We start from the raw sequence: 20,851 nt of genomic DNA on the forward strand, positions 1-20,851 counted from the left end.
TCAAGTGGAGAAGTTAGTTTTTAATATGCAAATGCTACTTTTTATTTTTAATACAGCTGGTTTGCAGCAGACCAGATCACTTCATATAAAAGTATCAATTAAAATGATCACAAGTGCTGCACTGCTTTAGCATGACAGGTATCACCTTGAGCAGGATCTATTGTAATTGGCTTTTAATGCTTTTCCAAAGGGGTGCCAATTTTCTGCATCTGATAAATAACTAAGTTGGGGTAATTTGTTTTCCAAGGCAAATATATGAAGTCAAGAAAACAGGATGAGAGCAAAGTCATCCCTAGGGTAAACTCACTGACTTCAGTGGTATTACACTGGAAATACTTGCAGATTGGGGTTTCTTATGCAAAAACTGACATGAACTGTGCCTAATAAGAAAGTACCTTAAATCATGCCTTGGGCAAAATAGCTCAGTTAATCCCAAAATGTTGTTGCAAGAAAATCCCTTCCTTTCCACAGTTTTCTAAGGGAGTTATAAGGCATGTTATATAGCCAAGCTTTTCCGAGGAATTTAAATAATTTCTTTTCTTGATTCAGATCAGCCTAATATTTTTGTGAAGTATTTTATTGGTTAATTTTCATCTCTTTCCCCTTCCCAGCCACAAACCAAATAGATTTACTAGGTTACTCACTGCAAAACTTCACAGCTTTTCAGTCAGCTCTTGCCTATACTACAGAAAATGCCAATTCTGCTTCCTTGTCTTTAAGCCCCTAAAATAATCTGAGCTCCCTTTTAATTCTGCTTGTATGAAGTCAGGAAATATTTTCCTAGAGTTACATGAGTACTAAGTAATGCAGTTGCCCAGAAATAATTTTTAAAAATTTCAGTATATAATAAAACCAAAAGAAAATGAAGTGAAAATGGTCAATGTAATGAAACGTTGGCACTCACTCAGAAGGTAGGTGCTGAGTTTTACTTCCACTTTTCTACCCTACCCTTTCTAAAATACTACGAGAGAAAATAAACACTGAGATGACAATACTGAAACAAACCCCAAAACATATCAGAAAAATCTCTGCTATGATTTTTTTTTTCCTCTGTAATTGACATATACACTGGTAAATATTTTTGACAAAATAATGTTTACAAGCAAAAGGGATTCTGTCAAATAATTTTCAGCCAGCTTTCCAAATGAACACTGCTGTGGAAAAAAAAATCCTTCCCAATGTGTGTGTGTGGTGTGACCTTGCCCATTTGTGATTAACCCTTCAGCATAATAGTTTCAGGTTTGTCCCAGTGCTGAGTGATTGCTTTCCTTCCTACCAATTGCTTTCATTTCTGAAGATGGCAGCTTTCACATGAACAGAGCATCCTGCTCCCTGTTCCCTTCACAGCACTTCCATGTGCAACAGCAGCCACAGAAGTCCACTCTGCTTTGCTGGTGATGTGCTACACATCAGACCCACTTGCCGTGCTGGCAGTCTGAAATATTGCTGAGTAGGGGCAGCAGGAGCTGGATCTTAATGATTTGCCCCCTCCCAATCATTTGGGTTCATTGATTTCTCTAATTAAATATGCATTCCACTTCACCATTATTCCCAGTGATTGCATTTAATCTCAATGACAGGGACAGAGACACCAGGGCCTTTCCTTACAAACTGCTTTTGCCAGCCCTGCTGTTGTGTAGGGGCTCTCCAGGTATTTGTCTGGTGCTGTTTGGCTACATCCTCCTTTCCTCACTGAACCGTTTTCCCCTACCTATTTAAGCCCCTCTTCCTTTCAGTTGAGCCTTCCAGCTTTGTTTCAGAGGGCTGGAGCTGCAGTTCTGTCTGACAGTGGTGTATGTAAAGCTGATTTATTTGGCTGCTGTGGCACTGTGCCAGGGAAGAGGCCGCCTGAATGGTGAAGCTGTTAGGAAACTAATTGCATGATGGACTGCAGTTACAGGAGAGTCTTCACTGTTTGCTTCATCTAATCATATTTTCTACCAAGGATTTTTCTTGTTTGCCCCTTTTCCATTGTTTGAATTGGAGGAATACAGGTTTACACCAGGGATGGGCTTGGCTGATTGGTTCCCAAGCCTGTACCACTAGCTTCATTTGTTAAAGAGACTCAAAAACTGTCACTGCTGTGAGTGTTCCCTTGCTTTCTCATCTCAGACTGGGAGGCTTTGAACTTGCCAAGCTCTAAGTTCAGCACTCGTTTGTTCTTCTTGTGCTGATGAAGTCACTAATCTCTAAATGAAGGGCAGGGAGCTGTTTGGGTTAGCAATTTCATCATCTTCAACAGAGAAAGCAGAAAGCCTTGCAATACAGGTGGGTTAACAAGAAAAGGATTTTCCCTCTACTTTGCTTTCAAATGTCTTTCTGAACACCGAGCCTGAACTGAAACCTTGGGTTCCAAAATACCAGCCTATGTAAAGAGCAAAATCACAGAACTCAGTGCCACCAGATCACCTTTATTTGGGCCATGCTCCATTTCTTTGCAAGCAAACATGCCTTGCAAGGCATTTACATAACAGAAAAGCAGCCATACTGCTGCTTGTCTGTACTGTTCCTGCTCTGGGAAGGAGTGTTGGTAAATGGTGGGCCCAGTGATAAACTAAGTGATTTCCATCCTCAAACCACAGCTCCCTTGTGGTCAGTGTCAACCTCTGCCCCAGTGGCAGCAGATATTTTGTTACTCTGCTTGCATGGCAGCATTGATGCTGTTCCTATGCTGTTGGTGATCACATTTTTCAGTTGAGAGGTTTATGTTCATCTTCCTTATGGGTACAAAGTTCAAGTCAATGTTGACTCATTCCAAACTAGAGAAACTTGAGGTGAAAACTCCGAGTTTCTCCTGATTCCACCACAAAACTTTCTCCATAGCCACCACCTGCCTCCTGGGAGATGTGTGCTCAATCCTGAGCCCAGACCATATGCTGGCACAGGGGAATGGCTGCAAAGCCTTTATAGATATTTTGCACACCCCTTAGACGAAACAATTTTAGAACCAGCCTTATTTAAGCCACTTTCAGGTAACCTTTACCTGTTACACGTTTCAAAGTGGACATGTATTGCTCAGCTTTTCATTCTTAGCTGGCATTACTCTACCCTTTTCTTTGCATAAAGCAGAATTACTATGCTGATGCTTTGTTTTTGAGGTTAAGAGAAAGTCTCCCATCAGCTTCACTGAGCAGTGAACCAGACCTGCTAAATTTCAATCGTCAGGGTAATTTCCTCCCCTCCTTCATGGTCTCAAAGACCAAAGGCATATTGGAAAGTGTATGTTTGCAGCAGTCTACCTGAGCTCTAGGAGGTGCTCCCTCTCAAAGCCAAGAACTTCAAACGGGAGCCTGCACCCAGCAGTAACAGCCAGCAAACAAAGGGAAATGACAGCTGGAGCTCAGTGCAAAAATTCAGTCTGACAGCTTTGCTGCATCCTCCCAAAGAACTCAGAGAGAAACTTCTGTCAGCTGAAATCTTATTTACAGTCCCTGGTGTTCTTTCTACAAGGACAGAGTAATTTTTAAAGCAAGATTGGCTACAGCTTTCTCCATCTCCTAAGGTAGCCCCTAGTAAGAGTTCTGCAATTTAAACAATCTCAGGATGTTGCAAATTTCTATCTAGCTCTCTCATTCATGAATTTCAGCCCAAGCTTGAGGAAGTTCAGCCAATACAACACTTAAATCTTCCCCATACACTTTCTCATGTAGGAAGCTGCAAACCTTGCCTAGCCCCAGGCAGTCACCCTTCCTTTGCAGGGCCACACTTCTCAGCAATAAGGGGCAGGATGACTCAGACGACAGAAACATTCACAAAATAAGATAGCATAGCAGAAGTTTTCAGAACTTGGACTTCTGAGTAGGAAAGGTTTGGAGAGTTAGGGTTTCTGGAGAAAGTGGAAAAAAGGAAATAATAAAACCAGGATGATGAGTAGAGACTTTGGTATACCAAATCATAAATTTTAGAAGAGAAGCAGAGTCTGGTTGTTCTGATGTGATATTGCACATCAATAAGCCAGGGCTGCTCTGTGCTATTTTGTACAAACTAGACATTATTTGTTTCTCCTTGCCCTAACCATGAATTTTTCAACTCAAAGAGAGACTGCAGATGTGATAAGCAGGAAAACTACAAGAAAAAGCTAGATCAAGATGAAACATATATGCTGCCCAGTCAGATGATGGTAAGAGTAGATGTAGGCTTTGTAGAGTCTGAGGACACTCAAAACATTGAAGAAACACTGCAGAAAAGAGCCAGTGGCCATGTGGCCATTCCACTGCACCGGTGGCAGCTTTGAAGAGATCAGGTCAATGTAGTAGATTTCTTCTATTCAGTGAGTACAAAAAGTACAAAATGCATGGATGTACAAAAATTTTCTATCAGTATTTTTTTGTGTATCTCCCTCTAAGCCCTTCACATAGTTTGAGCTGCACATCCTCCTCACATACCACACTCCCCCAAAAGATTAGCAGTGCTTATCTTGTGTGTGCCTGGGGAGCATGCGCCTGGGCAGGGAGTTCTTGGCCAGCCTGCAGTCATTTTTCTGGGTCCTCCTTAAACGAAATTAGCAGCTTCCCCCTTTAACTTCAGAGGGCAAATTCAGTCATAGAATAACTTTCCTGCAGTGGTACAATTAGCAGGAATGCGTTTGACCCCGGCTTCACCTTTTCTGAAATGCAGTTCCTGGTACAAAGTGTTGCAGGGCTCTTGAGAGTGACATGTTATGAGAAACTGGATGTCAGGATCATTGTTGGAAAATAAACAAATCCTCAAATAACTGGAAAGGCCTGAATCAGAAATTGGCATAATAAAGGTAGAAATAATTCCTACCTTCACATGTTACTTTTCCTTTCTCATAATATAAAACCAAGGCAATGCATCACAGCTCTCACCCCAAACACGTTCTGTTACCTATCATGTCTTAGAAAAGCACAGCCAAAAGTTGGGGTTTGATGGCTGCTGCATCGTGGAAATGTAAATATATAAAAAACCTTTTGTTTCATATGTATTTTTCTTATGCAGCTTGATATTTAATCCTTTTTTCCTAAGGAAAAGACAACAGCAATCTGCCTAGGCTTACACTGCTCCTCTATTCATATATAGAAAAGAACTATGTACCTTAGAGCCAGGAGGCTGGCATTCCCAAGTCAGAAGGAAAGTCCTGGACACCCAACAGATCAGCAGTGCTGGCAAGTGGCATTCAGTCTCAGATGCAGTGTACTCTGGGCACAATATTCTTATTCCTTGAGAAGTACCACACACACTGATGTATGTACAATGACCTCTCTTTTCCATGTCATACATGGTCTAATCCTTTTCCTAGAGCATCATTTGCACAGTAATCCTTTGCCTTCAGTGACAAAACAACAAAACTCCCTTTCCTCCACTGTCACTTGTAGAACAATCCCTTACTTCTAGAAGCATGCAGGCAGAAATCATGTATCTTTGTGCCAAACACAAAATTATCATCTCTAGCCTGCTTCCAAAATGTTTGACAATGCAGCCCTTATGTTAATTTTGTGAAGAACACACCACAGTCCTTTTATTCCCAATTTATCCAAACACAACTTTCATCTGACCACTGAGCAGTATGAAATACAGCAGTTAAAAATGCAAGGTATACAGCCCAAATTTTTAATTTTTTTTTTAAAAAACTCCAACTTTTTCAAACGTTTAGAGAGAGACAAAAACAAGTATATGGACATTTTAGCATCTTTGCTGCTACTTGTTTCCTTTTTCTCCCCTCTTTTTCAACAACATGATGAAGAATTATCATGGGGAGGGGAATAGGAGGAAGATAGAAATTTGGATGAGTCTCAGAAATTGAACCCAAACTTAGCCTTTTAAATTTCTCTGGCTTGGGTACTTTACATGTAAAAGACTTTTATTTTTTTCTTAAGCTAAAAAATATTTTGTCTTAACACACACACTCTCACCCCACTGGCATCGTTACCAAAGCAAATAAGAGTGAGGAGATAAGAGAGCAGTGACCAGGACTGCCAGTGTCATCAACTGGACAAGTAATTTAGCCTGCTTTACTCTGAGCCCTATCCACACTCAGATACCTGTTCAACCAGGCTTAACAGGAAAGACCTGCCTGCAGCTCATCCCCTAGGAAGCTGCAGCAAGACAGGAATCTGGTGGGGGCTGGGAATCCGCCCCCTAAATTGATATCCCCTGTACACAGCAGCATTGCATTTAGTGATGATTTGGGTTTAAAGTGATCCTGTTTATTTCTTTGGGATGCCAGTTTCCACCCTGCTGCACAGCATGCTTTCAAAACAGGGGTCAATTAAATAAATGCTAAGTGTGACCTTTTGCAGAATCTCCAATTTAGACCCATTGATTCTAAATGGGTTTCCCCTGCTCTTGGAGCACCATATATCTGCCAGGTTTGGTTTGGCACTGCATCTTTGGTTACTGCACACAACTTCCTTGTAGCAGGACTGACTGATACCTCTAGGTGCTCCTGTGTTTGTGACTTGCTTTGACATCTCGTGTGGCTGGTGCATTTGAGGTGCAAGATTTCCTGAGTTTGCTCCCAGAGCAGTTGTGGTTGTTGCCTTTAGCTCCTGACTGGTACAGCCACAAGGGCTGCTGAATGAAATTCTGGGTGGAAAACCACCACTGCATTTCCTGAGCAGAGATAATAATTATGGTAATCATATCACTTTAGCTTTGCTTGCCTGTGTTTACGAACAAAAGGTGCAAGCCAATGAGAACAGCAGCTTCTTCCCTTCAAATTAAGTTGTGCTTTGGAGTAGCAGGGTAGATAGGATAAGACTTTTCGTTTGCTATGATTTCTTCTGCATCTTTTCAGTGGTGCATTACACATTCACCACAATTCTTCACCTCCACTGTCACTTTTATGGCAGTGTTTTCCTTTTCCTCCTCTTCAGTCATGGGGATGCTAATCTTTTGTGTCACAAGCAGCACAACCCCTCCTTTATATGGGCTTCCTCCTGCCTGTGCACAGTCCTGAATTATAGAGTTAAAAGAAAAAATCATTTCACCTACCAAATATAAAACAATGTATTTTTTGCCATTGTTGTTTTTATTTCCATTACCACTAAATCCAGTCTGGATTGAATAATTAAGCAGCTATTGTGTCATGGGTTTCAATGCTGAACATAATCCATTAACCCTGCAGGAGCAAGGTCCTTGAATTCTGAATAATTCTGGGACTAAGCTGTGATGAATCAGGACTAAGAGCCATGCATCTCTAAAAAAAATCTGGAGCGTGTTCTTGGCACTCGAGGTTTTTTCTGTGTTGCAAGCAGTTTCTGCTCTTCTTTTTTTTTCTTCCCTCATTCAACTAACTGTCATGGGAAATGCAGAAAACGTCTACTTAGAAAAAGTGTTTGTTATAGTTTATTCTATTATTTTCTTTTTTTCCCCTCTGAAATATTTGTATGTAAAGACTACCTTACCATTCTTTGAGGCTCATCTATTCATATTGCTTATTCTTGGAATTGCTTGGAATTGTCATAAATCTCACTCTTTTTTTTTTTTTCCCTTCAGACAGAGCCTTATTAGCCAGTCTTGGACATGCTGATACAGCATGGTTGGGTGAGCACAATCAGTAGCAACATTCCTGGCACCAGTGTGAATGTGCTGGCCTGTCTTTACCTAGCAAGCTGTGGGGCCAAACTGGTCTGTAAACTAAAGGTGGGCAGTTCTCTCCTAATACTTCAGCTGCTGCTGGAAGCAAAGGAATGAAAGTTTTCTGCATAACACAGTCCATTTCAAGATCTCTTCCATAACTTGATACTTGAGATACTTGAGAGGCAGAATGACAGCTCCACCCACAGATGCACAACTCCTCAAAATAATAATAATAATAAAAAGTACCTCTGGGGATACAAAATATCCTCCCCAGATAAAAATTCATAGTATCATAGCATAGTTGGAAGAGATCCACAAGGATCATCTATTTCCTGGCCTTGGGCAGGATCATCCCCCAGAGTCACACCCTGTGCCTGAGAGCATTGTCCAAACGCTGCCTGAGCTCTGCCAGGCTGGTGCTGTCACCACTGCCCTGGGGAGCTGTTCCAGTGCCCAAACACCCTCTGGGGGAAGAACCTTTTACTGATATCCAACCTAAACTTCCCCTGCCTCAGCTTCAGCCATTCTCTCAGTCCTGTCCCTGTCACCCCAGAGCAGAGATCAGTGCCTGCCCCTCCTCTGCCCCTCCCAGGAAGCTGCACCTGCAGTGAGGTCTGTCCTCAGTGTCCTCTTGTCCAGGCTGAACAGACCCAGTGAGCTCAGCTGCTCCTCACACAGCTTCCCTTCAAGCCCTTCAGCATCTTTGTTACCCTCCTTTGGACTCTCTCTAACAGCTCAATGTCTTTTTTGTGTTGTGGCACCCAAAACTGCCCCCAGCACTGGGGGTGAGGCTGCCCCAGCCCAGAGCAGGACAATCCCTGCCTTGCCTGGCTGGCCATGCTGTCCCTGATGTCCCCAGGACAGGGATGTCCCTCCTGGCTGCCAGGACACTGCTGGCTCACGTTCAGCTGGCCACTGACCAGGACCCCCAGGCCCCTTTTCCATGGCACTGCTCTCCAGCCATTCCCCAGTCTATCTGCACATCCTGGGCTGCTCTGTCCCAGGTACAGAATCCAGCACTTGTCTTTAATCTGCTCGGCTGCATAAAAGCAGCCTCACAACTCTTTTGCCCTATAATTTCTGTGTCAGCACCAACCACTTCTAAATGGACTGTCCCTTCCTGAGAGATAACCAGCTCTGATTTAAAGAATGACTGATGGAGAACTTTCCCACATTTGTGATCAATTACAAAGTTTAGGTAATTGACTGATTGCTTTTTCTCATGGCTACAAAACGCTTATCAGCCCTGTGTATTGGCATATACCTCAGCAATGCAAAAAGGGCTTCTTGCCTGATAGGGGTGGTGAGAGCAAGCCTTATGCTGGGCCTGTTAATTCAGGAAATTCAGACTGCCAGGTTCTGAGGAAGGACTCAGTCTGGGATCTCTGCTGGTCAGGATGGACACCATCATTTCATTCAGTGCTCTGCAGTGTTGGAAACCTTTTCCTTATTGATTCAGCTCCCCTTTCTCTGAGACCAAAACTACTTCTCGGATTTAAAACTGCTTACCTACTCTGGTTGGAGAGAAGATGAAAAGAAATAAATAAAAAAGAAGAATGTATTAGGTGTAACATCCCCTTTCAATGCTAGCCATGTCACAAGACAGACTACCAGACAAAGGGCTATAATTCTGAACTCTGGGGAAGCAGAACTTCAAGTATGTAGATATTCTTTCTGTACTCTAAGAAAACATGTACAAACTGAGAAAAGTAGATATAGCATTAGAAGAAAATGTTAAGAGAAAATTAATGAGTATAGTCAGATATCTCTAAATAGATCCTCAGTCCAAATACTAGATTGAACAAACAAAATTATAATAATATATAATCCAATATAATAATATAATATTATATATATAATATAATCCATTAACATTAGTAATGCTGTGTAAGTTGGGAGTAACAACCAATGATTGGTTGTGAGACATTCCAGAATATAGTACATTAGTAGTGAGCTTTGGTTTTATCACAGGAACATAATAACTGCTAGGGACAAAACTCTAAAGAGAAGCTAAGCACAAAAATGAAACCACTGCTTTTCAGGTCACAGAGAATCAAGTTTTCTTATAGTAAGTTAACACACTGCAGACCAGCATAGAACTGGAACCTGATGATGGATGCAGGATTGAGGGCTGACTGAGGAAATGTGTGAGCATTTGCAGGGGAGGGACCTTTGTTTCTTGAAGAAAATTTGGCATTAGAGTAATACAAAGATAAGTTGCCTGTGATACCTAACATGAAATAAGATGAGCATGCTAGTGAAGTTTAGACATCTGTGCAGTATCTAGAAGTATCCTTTTCCCTTTGTCTTCCTCTTTCTTCATTACCTCATTTTTTCTCTGTGAGGAAGAAAGAATAATTTAATTCTGATTAATATACAGAAAGTCTCCTACAATTGACATGGTTAACTTACAATTAAATACTTTATGAGCCACAGCTTTGGCTTAACTGGATGACCTCTGTTCAGCTTTAGCTTTGCTCTATGGACCTCTAAGAACATAAGGCCTTACCATTTAAGCAGGACCTGTAGCTGTTGCTGCAGATTGAAGGGGCCTCCTGAAGTAAGACACTGACCTGTGAAGGAACCATTGTCTTGGGAAAATTGCACTGGTGTGAAACCTAGAACAAAACATAACCACAGCAGAAACCAGCTTGCACATCTGTGAGCTGCCTCCAGCTCCTCATAAACAAGAGCTATAACCTCATTGCCAAAGATGAAAGAGCCCTAAGAGAGACCTGTTGTTTTACTTGTGCAGGAGACCTCGTTCCCACTTTCTCCACAGAAACAGCAGGAGTGGAGAAGGTCTGATGCTAACAAGCCCTTCCCCAGCACCCCAGCCCATCCACTTGCTAGGGAGGCTTTCAGTGGACTTCAGCCAACCATGGTGGCTGAATCACTGACTCAAAACACTGCAGAAATAAACTGCTGGTGTGCCCAGCCCAGCGTGCTAATGGTCAGTGGCTGAGATGACCAGACTTCATGTACCTGCACATGGCTTGCAGCCTGGGTCACTCTCAGTGGCCTGTGTGCTTGGGGTGAGCCCCTGCTATCTTCTGCATATTAGGAGGCAGCTCATTCCCTGAAGCTGTGGAGGCACATGCTGCTGGCTGAGAAAGACCTTGCTTCAGCCTTGGGCCATGAAGGCAGGTGTCACACTGTCACCTCTGCTGCCATTATGACCAAGGATGTGGTGCCAGGATGTGTTTCACTAAGCAGGGATGTCGCTGAAGCTGCTCAGGATTGATGGGCAATAGCTGTCCCTTCCCATATGGAAAGGCCACGTGTTTCTGAAGGGTTGGAGACTGCCACTGAGATCCCCGGTGTTGTGCATGACCTGCCACAGTGACAGGTTCTCATCTGGCCAGTAGATGTGTTTCTCAAGGAGAAAATCACAATTTGGGGAGGCACTCTGTGGGCTCGGTGTGTCAGGAAACAGCAAAGAGAAGAAGGCTGTGGTGTTGGAGAGGAACATGGCACAGTTGCATGAGTCAGTCTGGGATCAGAGTATTAGAGAATAAATTGCACCACCCCCAACCTTAAGGACTGCAGATAATGCGCAGCAATGAACTTTTATCTGTGCTCAAGTACATATTTTTATGCAGCTAAAGCTATGTTGCAGATGTTCTTCACTAGAATAGATTTTGCCTTTGCTAATCCTGTATTAATCTGCTGATAGAGCTCTAGCTGTGTGATTAGCACTGGCTCCTTGCAGAGAGGAGCCTCTGGTGACCAGGGCACAGCTCCTGCGCCTGTCCCTCGGCAGAGCTGCAGCCGGGGTTCGGGTCTGCCGTGCCGGGAGCACCCCGCTCCTGCTCCCGGTGCCGTGCTCTGCCAGGAGAGGGAGCTAGGACTCTGGAATTCAGGGCCTTTGATGTTTTCTGCTCACAAACCATGAAGGTGTTCCTGCTGTCCAATGTTAATGTAGGTTTTGCTGTGTACCTGAGTGCACGTTCAGGGGACTCATGGTTTTCTATGGAGGTTACCTCGTGAAGAGGTGTTTGGTTCTTGCCAGAACTCAGAGGACTCTGATGCTCTGAGCTGTGTTTTGAGGCTCTCAGTCCCTGTTTTGGCTGCTTCACCAGGTGGACTCCAATGGGAGTTTGGACTGGGTGAGAGAGAAGTGAAGCCTACGGATTCTGGAACCATTCTGGTTCAAAGCCACTGCTGGAGTGGAGAAGGCATCCAATGAGTGCATTGCAAGGCAAGCAACGGCTGGGAGGAGGGAAAATTTTTGGTGAAGGCTACCATGTGGCAAACAGATGTTGGACAGCATTTCTTTTAACCTAAAAACACATTAGCCTTCTTCCCCCTGCAGTATATGTGTTTCATTTTGAACAAGTAACTGGCAGCTGGAGAAAGTTATTAGAAAATGCTTCGTCTATATTCCAGCACTTGCAACAGCAGCAAAATTACCTATTTCCTATTCTGCCCAAGCTTTATGTCTCCTTTCTTAGATATTGTTGGCCTCAAGTCAAGTTTTGCTTAAGTTATGTATCAGAAAGGGAATAAGTGGAGCTCCAACCTTGTTTAAAGTGTAGAAAAGGGAGTTTAAACAAAGCTGGCAGAGATACTGACACAACTATTATCTGGATGTGGTTGGGCCTGCTGGTAAGAAAACAGGAAATAAGTGACAAAACAACTCTTAAAAATGTGAAAACCAGCCAATTCTACAGGGCTCCACTCTGTGCTCAAAAGTCTGTAAGTACTGATAAAAGAGCACACGTGATGTGAAAGTGCTGAGCCATTATCACTGGCCCTTTCAGTCTTATTATCATTTCAGTTTTCTCTGAGTTATGAAGCCTGGCAAGGGAAGAGCATGCTAGTGAAATCTGGTAGTGCTTCCTACCTGATTTGAAGGCAAGAGCAGAGTAATTTGTTTGAACAATTTTGGAGGTTAGAGGAAGAGCTTCTCAAACAGCTGGGCTCTGTTAGCCAGGAAGAGGCTGAGCTAGGAAAAATATTGTTGAATAAAACACGGTGTGAGCAGACACTGGAAATAGTAAATAGTAAGGGAGGCTCCTTCCTAAGAAATGCATTTTATTGGCTCTGTATGAGTCAGAAAAATCCTGTGATCTGTTGCCTTCATTGCACATTACCCTGTGTTCCAAGGGGCTGGCTTTGGCTGCTGGTGGCTGGGAGGCAGCAGCAGGCACTGCAGAGCACTGGGGAAGAAGCTGCTCTCAGAAGGGAGGCCAGTAGCCATCAGGGTGCAGGACGTGCTGGTAGCCAGGCCCTCATTTTTATGGCTCTTAGCATTTCTATCTGCACAAAGGGCTCTAACTGATAAGGATGAATGGTGTGGAGTTGTGCATGCAAGAGCTGTGGTTGTGACTTCCTATCTCTGTACCAGCCAACAAGTTATTATAAAAATAAATACCTCAGTGGCAGCAGCAGCATCCCCAAGGGCCTATTTACTTACACTGGCATGAACTAATTCCTGCAGAGGAGCTCAAGCCAAATCCTGCAGAGACCAGCGGGAATCTCTCCAGGCTCTTGCAAAGGCAGTTTGCACACTGGAGAAAATGCTGGTGCTTGGTCATATTTATTGCCATGTCAGTTAAAACATGTTGTCAGTTAACACCTTCCCTAACACAACATATATTTTCTAAAGCTGAAGGAAAGTGAGCTTTTTTACCTCCTTTTATTCTTCAGGTAGTTATTCTGATTTATTTCTGAAATTGCACAACACGCTAAATGCTGGTTCATGAAGTGGCCAGGGATCAATTATTACTTTTTCATGTGTAAACCAATCTTAGGGCATCTATCCATCTCTTATAGTCCTATCTACAGCAGATATGTTCAATTTCAGAAAACTGAAAACATATAAGGGAAGCTAAGGCAGGGTGACATTTGCTTTCCTTGGCTTGCTCTCTAAATGTTTGATGGGTGAGTTTATTATCTATAGGAACAATGAACAAGCCAATACACCCTTTTCAAGGTTTACAGGTGCCTTAATGTAACTTGCTCATTTAATTTGGATCTATATACCTCCTGAGAAGGGCAGAAGATTTTCATTTTCAAGGCCTTATTTAGCCATAAAATGTGTGTCCCGTTAGCTGAGAGCAGATCTATGAATTTCATTTCATTTGGTGACAGGAGAAATAGCGATGTATGTATCACCCTCTCAATAACTGCTGTTAGAAGGTGTGGGTTTCATGAAGAAATAGTGTGTTCCATGTCATAACATCTTTCATGAAATAAAATTCAGGGCATTTGTAGCATAAGTATTTGAAAAGTATCAGTTCGCTCTAATTTTAAGAGTGTGGGGAAAATACAAACCCCTTTTGTGGCTGGAGCTGGCCACCTGAAAAATTAGGATGGATTTTGCTGGCTCCTACAAAGTCAGTAGGAGATTTTCTACGGCCTCAATGGGGCCAAAAATTCTCCTAGATTTCATACTATTATAGATATTGTACAATTTAGCCACCAAGGTCATTAAAATGCTATAATCCCTCGTGTGATACATGATGGGGTAAAAGCACTTACAAAGGTATTGCTTTCTAAACTGGTGTAATTATAGTAGTAATTCCCAGAGAAGTATTGCAAATGCATTTCCAGTTCCAGTTCCTCAATTTTTTTGTCAGTGTTCATTACAGTAGTGATATGCTTGTGTCTAAATCTTGTTGATGTCCTTCCAGAGGGCAGTAAAAAACCTTAAAGTAAGTAAAGAAAAATTTAGTTGATGATTCTGACTGGCTGCTGAATTGCTGCCTTTTGAGCCCTGTCCCTCAGCTCATAATCTATAATGTTTGCTCTTATACTACACAGACTACTCACTCTTGGTTTATATTCATCCCCTTACAGTTTGTCTAACTTAAAGAGAAATAGGAAAAAAAAAAAGAAAAAGAAAAGAAGAAAATTAAAGTCCTTGCCACACCAAATGTGGATGCTTTGCGCCTAACAAGCCTGGGACAGCTGTCAGTACTGAGCTGCATTTTCAGCCCCTGGGAAGTTTGCAGCTGAGCAAAGCTCCCCGTGGGGCAGTGGGGGCTGCTTTTGGTCAGGCTCTGGTGACTGAGCCTGGGGCTCGGGCACCAAATCTCAGAGCAGAGGTCTACCCCTCCTGGCAGTGCAGAGAACAGGATGCTTCTCCAAAGAAACACTGAGTTCTGAGCCCTCCTTTTCTGATTTTAAGAAAGCAAAGGACATCAGGTCTCTGAATTATGGCAAAAAAGGATTCAAACTGAGATAAACATGAGTCTTGCAATGGGTGAGAAAAGGGCCTGACTGTTTCCTGATGGTGATCCTCTCAACAGTGATGAAAATCAGCTAGAGATAAATCGAATTAAATGTTGTCTTTATGATAAGTGAGAAACCTGATCTTAGGGCCCACTTATTTTTAACCTTGCAGTTGCCCTATATTCCTTAATGGCTGAGGATGAAGCACTGAGGTGCTGGAGGCTCTGGGATTTTGCTTTTCCCAGGGCTTGAAATTAGCCTCATGTGCTCTGTATATGGGTGATACAGGAATTTCCATCTGCTCTGAAGCTATCTAGGTGTGCATTTCTCTTTGCTTCATAAAGCCACCTCCTCTCTACTGCTTAACTGAGCTCCCAGATGTTATTTGAACAAAGAATTGCTGTTCTTTATGATGAAAACCAGTAATAAGCCCTGGGTATTTATTCTCTTCCTGGGTGTATGTCAGTCCTTTGACTGGTTCTGACAGGATTTCTGTTCCTGTTGTGTTGTTAGCTTCTTCACAGGTGCTACCAAATAAATACCTCAGTTTGGAAGATGATTTCTTACAACTGCCTGGCAAATTGCAGTGATGCTGTCAACTCATTCCTCACATGCTTTTATCAGACAGATACAAGACTAAAGACTAAATGAACAATACCTACTTTGAACAGATACAAGATTAAACATCAAATGAACAATACTTACTAGGCCTAGACTTGAAATGGTCACTGGGTTCACTGTGGTTTTACATGTCCTCATTAGCCCCTGGAGGTATCCAGTCACCGGCAGAAAACATTGCAACAAGGAGCTTTGTGTCTTCTCAGGTAGAAGGAAACCTGCCAACAATAACATTTGATTAAATACCCCCCCTGAAAGCTGGTGGTGTCTCAAACAGATTGCCAGTCTGAACTTTCAGAAACCATGCAATTCAGTGTTTCTTAAGAATGAAAAGCATACAACATTTACAACTCACAATTTCATACACTCTTTTCTAGTCGATAAAGCCAGGAATTTCTATTTTTTCTCTAAATAAGATTTGTTCGTGTCTAGTACATGTGTATAGTACACAAACCATCTACTAAGTCCATGTTTACAGCTTTGTTGCAAGTTAGAGACATAGAGGTGAGTGGATATAACACTGAACTGGGAGTCATGCTCCCACCTGCCTGGGAAAGACCCAGCTATTTGGATTTAATTGTGGGGGTTTTTTTGTTGTTTGACTTGAAGTCCTTTGGCTGGCAGTGCTAAGAAGCCACCACGTTCTAGGCCAGGATTTGCAGTATTTGGCCAGCAGGTGTTGCAGCCCTTCCTTGGTGACTGTGACAGTCTGTACCAATGGACCCGGGTTTAGCAGCCGTGTTGGCCATGTAGGTGAGCAGTGCACAAACCAAACCCTTTAACCGAGGCTTTATGAAGCAGAGGGCTGCTTCATTATATATATTATATGTATATATTATAATATATATATAACTGGTATAAAAGGGCTCAAATCTCCCAACTGGTGGCTTTGATTGCTATAGTAAAAATTATACTAAAATTAGTGCCTGATATATTAAATCATTCCTTTTGGTGATAAATAGCTTGATCAGTTCTGTGAGAAGGACAGAAAACTTGATAGGATATATAATCTACTGGGACAGCAGGAACTCTGTTGTTAGTCATGTGTCTACATGGGAAACAGGAAAGCAAGAAAATGTAGTGCTTAAAGCATATTCTAAACAGATCATTGTGCAGAAAAGTTCTCAACACAGAAATCAAAAGGTTTGTAACAGGGAGAGGTAGTGCCAACTCTGCAGTAACAGCTTCATGTTTATTTATTCTAGAAAGAATAAGAAGGAGATACTAAAGTAAAGACAGGATAATTTTATTCCCAGATCAAATAAAGGAACACAGAGTGTGTTCTCAACAAAGTGATTACTTTAGGGGGAACTAATACAATGAATGTTATTAAATTAAACAACTTTTTATAGGGCATCTCACATTAAGGATTTTAGTGTAAGTAATATTTCTGTCAGGCAAAGTGATGCAAGACAAAATAGCTTTTATAGAGGTATTCCTGTAAAAATGTATTCTATCTAGTATACTTCCTCTGCAGCAAATTATCACTTTGCTTAACAGCTCTGAGAAACAGGGATGTCAGGAGCAAAGACGACTGTTCTCCTTTCACTAGATGCCTGAAATCTTTGATTTTAAATTAGCTTTTAGGTGCTAGTATACATAAAGCTGAGGTAAATGTCTGCTTAGCACAGATATCTGGGAGAAATCCTCAGCTCCATGGGAGCTGTCTGCAGTGCAAATCCCAACGCCTTGCCTGTCTGCCCTACCATGGTGTGGGAATTCTCAGGGGTGAACCTTTGCAGTGCTGAGCACGAGGTGCAGCTAAGCTGAATCTTTTTCCAGAAACCATGCTTCTCAGTACACTTACACACATTGGCTGTGGCAATCAGAGCTAAGAAATGTGGACCCATTGCATCCCTTCCCATCCTGAATTGGACATCTGTATATCAGCACACTTGAAGACCTAGAGCTACGTTTTATTATCCTAGAATCTGAGAGGTCTCAGGGGGTAATTATGTATAAAATGACTAAAACATCTTGCCTCAGGTGCAGAGTTCTGGAAAGCCATGTCTTCTCTAAGGGTCGTAAGAGTGAGATGAAAAAGCCTGACTGCATCATCTTGTATTGTTCCCTCCAGTGCCTTTGCCAGTAATTTATCAAATCTGTATTTATCTTAGCATTTATATATGGCTCCCATTGCACCACTTTGCAATATTCAATTCCTTTATTCTCACAAGGGCCCTATCTGGTATATTCTGCATCACATCTCATGCAGTCCTGAGGAGAAGGATCATAGCAACAGAAAATGACAGGAATGCAGTGCCTTTTACTTATTTGCTACCTCAATCTCTAAATTGTGGTTTGATGCTTACTAGATAGGGCTTCGGTCTCTCATGTGGGAAATATGAAATGAGTAAGAGGAAACTGAGTTTGTTTAGAAATATGGAAGGCTCAGTTGTCCTCTATTTTCTGCTACTTTCTTCCAAAATATTGAGGACTTTTCAGGAAGCGGAGAATTTACACATCATGTCACTGCAATTATTTGGTCAAGGTCTATAGCTTTTATTATTCAGGAAAGTTGACCACAAAATGCACATGAGCTTTTTGTGCTGGGGTATAATTTCCTTTTCTTAAGGCACTTGCTGAAGCAAGACCTGCATGTTTTAACCCAATTTTGTGTTTTAATTCTTTTACTTTCTCAATAAAAAAAATCTAAAAAAGCCCCCCAAAAATTCCACACAAAACAAAGGAGCAAAAAACCATAAATAAATAAATAATCCACCCCTGAAACCTTTTGTTTCTTCTTGTATTGGGAAGGATTTCTAAATGTTTTAATCCTTGCTCTGACCAAGCATTACTAACCTGAAATACCATCTTCAGTGGTCGTATATGGAGAGAGTAGAGAGCTCTCCTCCAACCCAACTCTTCTCTGGGACAAGAGATTTTGAGTCTCTGCAGTTCCTGAAGTATTGGATAATCTCAGAGGAAAGGCTGTTTGGGTTGGGTTCAGAACCAAGAGCAAATTGTTGGGCAAGGCAGTGTCTGCCTATTTTCTTTATAATTCTTCCAAGGAGGGAAGCATAGCACATGCTATCAGCTATTTATGCTCACCCTGACTTCATAGAATCATGGATGGATGCAGGCAAGTGACACTTGGAAAAACAGGACTCAAGAATTCTACTGCTCCAGGAGAATTTAAGTGGTAAAAGCACTATCCAAGAACAATGGAGGATATATTTTGTATGGAAAATATATTTCTGGTGGGCCTAGACTCAATTATTAACCTTAGAATTCCCTAGGTTTTTATTAGCAAAGCACACTACCTTCAGTCACAGCATTCATATGTCAGATCCTGCTGTCAGAAATCACCTGTGCTGACCTGAGTGGTTTATTGGTCACTTGCACAAGCTATCAGGCAAAGTACAGTGGAATAATAAAACAGATTATGAGAAAGTCTGCTAGAACTCTTTCAAAAAGTTATAAAGTTACCTGCACATACAGAAAAGGAGGTGCAACTCTGGCACTTTCATGTCTCACCCTCAAACAGCCATTCTCTCCCTATCGATTTGATAGCAATTCAAGTTTTGAATAATACATTGGAAAGACTGTGATCTTGAGGACTTGTTACAGACATTTTCTCAACAGTCCTAATCCAGACTGGAGGCTGGAGGCTTTGGCTACAGGCTAATTGTTGATTCTTGTTTACCCTCTGGGCACTTTTCACAGTTCTGGCAGAAAAAACAGTCTTGCAGTGTTTGTAAAATATGGAATACATTTGCATCGTAGCAAATGAGAAACGAGTCCTAAAGTCTTAATGCTAACATTGGTATGAATGTAAATTTAATAGACCTGCAGTTTTTCCTTAACAACCCCCATACCTTCTCTTTGTGATTCACAAGAGAAAACAACCCTTCAATAAAAAATATTTTAACCTTAGAACCATGCAAAGAAGTATTATCATCCTGTGGGAGAAAAAGCATTAAATTCAGTGCTATTGTCCATTTATTTTTATTTTACTTTTCACACATAACAGCATAAACCTTGCCATCACTCCTGCTATTAACATGTGGAAATGTTCAGCTGCAGAAGTCGCCCTATTGATGAGGTTCTCTGACTTGTTCTAAACCACAGATTTTTTGCCCAGGCTGCCAAGAAGTATAATTCTTTCATTTATGAATGCACATTTATGAATTTCTGGGGATACTGAGCTGCCTCTGACTACATATTTTGAGATAAGGACAATTGCTGATGAGACTTAAATCACCCCCTTTGCAGACTTTGTATTAAGAGGTTTGCAATGCACATAAATGCTTTTATTATAAATGGACCACAAAGTGTATTAAAAAAATCTCTATTATCACATATTGATTTCACATCTTGTGTTTTGTTTGAACTCAAATTTAAACATGGCAAGTGAAACTGGATAAAACCCTTCTCACCAGCTTTGTAGTTTTAGAGAGATTATTTAATTTACTTTGCTGGAATTTTCTCACTGACAAACCTGAAGGAGTACAACTAAGAATGGTAGACTACCAAATGGCCAGTGAAAATTTCTTCATGCCAGGTAAAGAATGGACATAAAGAATTTATTAGTAGACTTAAGGTCAGGTATTCTCTAGTCCCATTTAAAAAGTTCATTCCTCAGCCAAGGCAAATAATAATGAAAATAAATTTAAAAATATATTTAAAGTTTGCTAAGTTCCTGTATTTAAAACATGTGAGTAGTTTAGCTTTCTCAGCACTTCAAGATGCTTGAAAACTGAGCTATAAAGGAAGCTAGACACCCAATTTGCAATGGAAATATATAAGATGATGAATTGGATTTAATGGGCTCCAGTAAATCATAACATTAATGCTATTGCATGATACTTCACCTTAGCACCAGATTAAAAAAAATCTGTCTCAAGTTGAAAAACATATGCTCTAAACCCTCCAAGTCTGAGAAAAGAGCCAATTACTATGAGATCTGTAAGCATATTAAGCACATCTGACTTTCGGTTTCAGTACAGATATGAAACATGGATGAAATAGCCTTAAAAATTTTACTCTTTAAAATTAATATAGGAATTTGCAGGACTAATGGACCTTTATAGATCAACATGTTTGTCACAGTCTTAAAAAGAATTGAGGACTACGTCTGTTTGGGAGATGAAGAAACATAACTAATTTCACAAATCCCTTTTATCAAAACATCAATCCAGCAAAAAACACAAATATCACACAGAGAAATAATTAAAAAATGTATGAGCTGTGAATCTTGGATTATAACCAACTTAATAAAATTGCAAAGTCTTAGTCACTTTATTAGATGCAACTATTTTGTCTGAATTTTCTACCTGGAACTCCTATGCCTTCTGTTATTTCTTCTGTTTTGCCTTTTTTTTTTTCTTTTGAGCATGACTGTAGCTTATCTGTCTAAAATTGTGAGTGCAGTAGAAGCTTCTGTCATGTGGAATGGAAAGGAAAAAGTATTTTGGCAACTGACTGAGTAACTAACTCAGAGAGTCTCTGTTACTTAACATTTGGTCAGGATATTTTCCTAAAGTTCCTTGACATGAAAAAGAAACCACCT

At 41.3% G+C, this 20,851-nt stretch overlaps 1 long non-coding RNA gene across 1 annotated transcript in view; it reads right to left on the reverse strand.

Moving 5' to 3' along the window:
* The window catches only part of LOC148223003 (uncharacterized), a 157,946-nt gene that overhangs the window by 6,494 nt on the left and 130,601 nt on the right, over nt 1-20,851 (reverse strand). Inside the window, exons 3-4 of the long non-coding RNA XR_015805129.1 lie at nt 15,427-15,557; nt 10,052-10,160 (exon numbers count right to left, since the gene is read on the reverse strand). This is a non-coding gene — a long non-coding RNA (uncharacterized LOC148223003). The remainder of the gene's footprint in view (nt 1-10,051; nt 10,161-15,426; nt 15,558-20,851) is intronic.

This window comes from Sturnus vulgaris, chromosome 8, assembly GCF_052056855.1.
Source record: "Sturnus vulgaris isolate bStuVul1 chromosome 8, bStuVul1.hap1, whole genome shotgun sequence".
Taxonomy (NCBI): Eukaryota; Metazoa; Chordata; class Aves; order Passeriformes; family Sturnidae; genus Sturnus; species Sturnus vulgaris.